The following is a 5995-nucleotide window of genomic DNA, read 5'->3' on the forward strand; positions in this document are numbered from 1 at the left end:
CATTCTTTGGCACATGCCCAAGGGACTGGGTAGTCTATTCTATGGATATTTGCTCAGCCATGTTCATTATCACTCTGTTTATAACGACTAGACATGGAAACAAACTAAATGTCTTTCTATTGATGAATGGCTAATGAAAACGTGGTTGATATAAACAATGGGATTCTATCCAGCTGTAAAACAATGCAATCATTAAAGTTGCCGGTAATGGATGGAACTAGGACATATTATACTGAGTGAGGTGGCCCAGTTCTAGACAAACAAAGACTGCAGGTTCCCTCTTAGTTGTTGTTCCTAGCTCCAAATCTTCAGATGAGAGGATGGAGCCTGGAGTAACTGCAGGAACCAGGACAGTAAAGTAGGACCATGGCGTGTTGGGTGGTGGGAAGAAAGTGCTGTAGAGAAGCAGACAGCCAAACATGGGTGCTCTGAAGAGGGAAGTGCAGAAAATGTGTGTGTGTGTGACTCTGTCTGCTGTGGGGGAAGGAGAGAAACACTGGGGGGAGAGGGATGGAGGAGGAAGAAGAATACTAATGGGGGCTGAAAAGCAATAAGGAAAAGTATTTTATGTTTCCTTAAAATACATACAAAAGTACATATGTATACATATGTAAGTAATTTAAAGGAAGTTTTGCCATTTGGTGGGGTGATGATGCTTCCCCCAGTGTAAATCACAAAATGGGGGACAAAAATCTGTGCAAACTAGAAGGCTAGGACCTCTGCTGAGATAGTGTCTTCTATGTATGATAGGAAAGCTGTACCCATGGACCCTGAACAATACTGTTGCATGAACAAGAACAGTATAATGACAGCATCAGTTGACATGCCAATGTGGAGAGAAATTCCACATGGTTGCACTCCTACATGAAGAGGTACAAGTGATCAATACCTGCTGAGAGAGAGAGAGAGAGAGAGAGAGAGAGAGAGAAAGAAGAAGAAGAAGAAGAAGAAGAAGAAGAAGAAGAAGAAGAAGAAGAAGAAGAAGAAGAAAAGGAAAGAAGGAAGAAAGGAAGGATAAATGAATAATTCTACAAATCCATGTTAACAAATTCTGAATTAGAGAACTCCCCTGAGGCTGGGTGCCTGGCAGCTATGGCAGCAGGGCCGTCAGGCTGTTTGTTCATATCTCAGTGAAACAGGAGCAGAGACAAGATTGGAAGCTAAGCTGGGACCCACTTTCTGCAGCCAGACCACACCTCTTAAAGGTTCCACAACCTCCCCAAACGTTTCCACCACCTGGGAGACTGAGTTCAAACACTTGAGTATATTGGAGGCCGTTTCACCTCTGCGCCATAAGAGGCTGATCCATAGTTTTGTCATCTCAGAAGCTACACATAAAAGTATCTCAAGATATACAGACCTCCACAGAGCTGCCTTCCTTCATCCTCTGCGTCCTGGGCTCCTCTCTGCCGATAGCACATCTATGCAGACCTCCACAAGGCTGTCTTCTTTCACCCAGAGACAGTGAGCCCTGCGTCCTGGGCTCCGCTCACATCTTTAGTACTTCTCATTATACTCCCTGCAGATAAATACAGTGATGCTTAGTTACTTAAATGGTTGGTTTCAAAGCTACTGATAAGTCCAACACTTACTGTGAAACAGTTGTTCAAGTTCTGAGGCAATAGAAGTTTTACTTAGAGCAACTCAAACTCAGAGAAAGGGTAACTGGGATCAACTCATGATGGAGTTGCAGCCACAGCAATGCAGGAGGAAACAGCAGAAGGGAGAAGCCATTGAAAGGTGCTGGGGGCTCTGATTCTTTGTGAGGGGATGGGAGGATCAAAAAAGGAAGACTAAGTACCTGTATTTTTTGGATGCTTCATGTCTTTCCTGTTGTGGTGCAAAAAAAAAAAAAAGGACAACTGCAAAGAGAAAGGGTTTACTTCAGCTCACAGTAGCAGTGGGAGCTTGAAACAGTGGGTCACATCACATTCAAAAATCAGAAACCAAAAGGGATAAGCACATGCTATTCTCTGTTTATCCTCTCCACTTGCACAGTTTAGGACCATCTTTTCTCTGCCTTGGGATAGTCCTGTCCACAGTTAGGATGGATTTTCCCACATCAATAACAATTTACTCAAGCTGATAGTGAACACTGCCATCATGCCCTGTAATGTCACTGGTGGGACAGGACGCCACTGGGTAAGGAAGAAGCCTGGAGCAAGTGCTTCCAGCATCCTTTCCAGGGGCCACGATAGAGATCCAGGGGGTAGAGAGGCGTCGCCAGTCCTCTTCACACTGCTTCAATCTTGGAAGCTTGTGGGTTTCTTTTGAAGGGTAAATGCTTTTATATAAAAGCACTATAAGATTGTTCTAGTTATTCTGAAGTATTTTGTAGTTGTAAAAGTCCTAATTTATACCAAAAAGAAGTTTATAGTTCTAAACCTATAAGAGACAATGTACATGTACTGGCTAAGGAAAGATATCTCTATCTACTAATTAGTAAACAAAAGTATTAAAATACACACCAATTTATTATATATCATAGTTATATATTACATAATAAATGTATTATATATAGTAGGGTGTTATTGCAAATCAAATGAAAAATGATAGCATGTTCAATATAGCACATAGGAGCCAGAGGGGTAATAGTTTCAGTGTTCAAGGTAAAGTCCTAAACACAGGCAAAATTTTTTAATTGATACAAAAAACGAGAACAACTGTACATCTCTCTATTGACACTTTTTCCTGCAAAACAAAACAAAACAAAAAAAAAGCTTTTATGACCAAGGTTAAGAGCTACTCATGTCTATATTAACACGAACATTTAGGCAGCCATGTAACAGTATGACCATTTAGCAAAATAATATTGGCGCACTTTACTCTAGGGCCTATGACCTCCCCAGCCATAGACTTTTGACTAGGATTGCAGTGACAAGCATGAAGTTCCCTCTTCTGGAACAAGCTCAGATTCAATCAGAAATTGGTTTGTTGTCTCGTAACAGTCATACCACCATTACACCATGCGTTAGCTATGTTCTGTCGCTGTGGAGAGACACCATGACCATGGCAACTCTTATAAAGGAAAGCATTTAGTTGGGGCTTGCTTACAGGTCAGAACTTTAGTCCATTACTCTCATGGTGGGGAGTACGGTGGCACGCAGACAGACGTAGTTGCTGAGAGTTCTACATCTGGATATGCAGGCCCCAGGAAGGAGAGACACTGGCCCTGGCTTGAGCATCTGAGACCTCAGAGCCCACTCCCAGTGACGCATTACCTCCAATAAAGCCTCACCTTCTAATAGTGCCACTCCGTGGTGACCACACATTCAAATCTATGAGTCTATGGGGGGGAGTCTTATTCAAACTTCCATATTCCATTCCCTGGTCGCCATAGGCTTGTAGCCACATCATGAAGCAAAAATGTATTCAGTCTAACTTCAAAAGTTCCATAGCCTGTAACAGTCTCAGCACTATTTAATAGTCCAAAGTTCAAAGTCTCTTCTAAGACTCAGGTAGTCTCTTAACTGCAACCCCCTGTAAAATCAAAATAAAAAATCAGATTACATCCTACCAACATCCAGGACATATATTGCCATTCCAAAAGGGATGGAAGGGAGTGTAGGGAGGAAATATGGACCAAAGCTCCTGGCTGAAGCACTCCCACAGCATGTGACTTTTCAGATTGTTTCTTCTACATTTATGAAGCATGGCATTTTAATTGGGATTGCACTGAATCTATGGTTTGCTTGATAGGATGGTCATTTTGAAAATGAAGCTAATGAGACACCAACATCAGAAGCTACAAAGGCAACTCTTAATAATTATCTCTTAATTATTAATAAAAAGTAAATATGCCACATAAAAACATTAAGAGATTGAAAGACCAAGCAAGATACAGATTTGGGACAATACAGGATTGATAGCCTTGACCAGCCAAGAACTATTTTTACTATAAATAAAAAAAGCATAAAAGGATAAATGTAATATATATTATAATATTAATTATAGTTATTTTTATTTTTTAATTAATTATATTTTATGAGGAAATTTTACATGGTTGATAAATATACAAAAGAAAGCTAACTGTTATTATCAATACAAGACAAATTCACATTAGAAAACTGGTTACTAAGCAGTTTTTTTTAGTTTTAAAGTTTAAATTTTATTTTATGTATATGCATGGTTTGCCTGCACATATGTCTGTGCATTATGTGTGAGCCTGGTGCCCTTGTAGACCAGAAGAAGGTGTCAGATCCCCTGGGCTTCAAGTTACAGAATGTTGAGCTACCTTGCAAGTTCTGGGAATTGAACCCAGGTCCTCTGTAAGAACAGACAGTGCTCTTAACCACCTAGTCAGTTCTCCTATCTCCTGTGCACCTTTGCAGTGTATAATAAATGGTATTACATTTTGGGTTCAAGCACTATATAGTTAATAAATATGTATCAAAGCTTAAATTATACAAACCTCTTAACTAGACCTTATATTTTCAGGAGTTTATTCTAAGAAAATAACCGGACACATAGTCATATACACAAAAGTAAAGACATTCAATACAAATTGTCTATAACAAGAAAACCTCTGAAACAACTTGCATTTCGTCCCACAGATCCATCCTTTCTGTTTAATTCTACTCTAGCAGAAAAGGGGTTTGTGAAGAGATCCCTGCTCAGTCTCTGCATGAAAGGCCCCAGTTCTATTCAAACTAGCTCTGCCTAAAGGGAACTGAGAGGTATGTCCTTCCCTGTTCAGGAAAAAGAAATGCAGATGAGGGTCTAGAAATGTCTGCTATTAACCATTAAAGTAATTAGGAAGAAATTATCTAAAACCCATTATTTTGGGAAGAAAATGATAAGTTTTGGAAAATCCATTTATTTTGACATAAGAGAAATAAGACAGGGGAAGCATGTATATTCACATATATGAACTACAAAATGTGGAAGGATTTCTATACTGAAAATCCTCTAGCGAGTGTGTTTGAGCGGTGGGATTATGGCCACCTTAGGTTGTTCATTGTTTGACTCGAGTTTAGATGACATTGTGTAGCTCTGTGAAGCCTGGTATGTCACATCAGACTTCAGACTGTGGATTAACTGTTCTGACACACTTAAACCTCTCCATCACTGACAGGGACTTTGTCATCTCCTTTAACAGATAAAAATCTAAATCAGAGTTTGAGCAGTTTAACCCAATATTAGTCAATGAGCGGTGTCATGAGGTCCTGCCAACTACAAGTAACCCATGTCTTTTTTTAAAATAGGTGTAGTAGAGATTTACTTTTTATATCCAATAAAATCTCTTCATCCCGGCAGACCAGGGTTCCTGGAGCCTTGCCATGTGAATCATAGCTCAGGTCTGAGGTTACTCGGGAGACACATTTCTGAGACAGCACTCTTTGTTCTTGGGAAGGTGTTTCATGTCTGCCTTGTGAGTGTGTTTGTAACTTTCCCTGTACAATCGCTCGCTCCCTTCCTTGTCAATTCCCTTCTTTGATTGATTTCATTCCTTGTAGACAGTTCTTCAAGAAGTGACTAGGCCAAGGCCTCCACCCCTTCATTTTGCAGCTGGTCCTTCCTGGCCCCTGTGCCCGCCATGCCTCCATTCATCTTCCTCCTTCTTGGACACGGATCCCCATGGACCACAAGGGCATCTAACATAGACTCACCCCAGGCAGGGCGTCAGACAGCTCTGGGTTCCCTGCCTGCGCTCATACCATAGTGATTGTGCTTCATCACGTGCCATGCTCTATTCCCACCTGAGCAACATCTGTTGACTTAGCAGCTGGCTCAGCCGAGCCAAGCCCTCTCTCTGCTCTTTGATTCTCTGTTATCTCACAGTGTGGCAGCCATGGTGCATCGTCTGATCAGAACTCTTCTTGTACTGCCGTTCAGTCACAAAAACGCCAAGCTTCCCCAGCTAGTGGACTGGATGATGCAGAGGGTTGGTGCTGGCCCATCATATGGGGGGTAGGACTCTCAACTGCAGCTTCTCATCTTCGGCTTCATTTCTGTGGCTGCCAATGCAAATGATGACAATGACGACAGACATGGT

The sequence above is a fragment of the Alexandromys fortis genome, unplaced genomic scaffold, assembly GCF_014885135.2.
Source record: "Alexandromys fortis isolate MF-2015 unplaced genomic scaffold, M_Fortis_MF-2015_v1.1 scaffold_214, whole genome shotgun sequence".
NCBI lineage: Eukaryota > Metazoa > Chordata > Mammalia > Rodentia > Cricetidae > Alexandromys > Alexandromys fortis.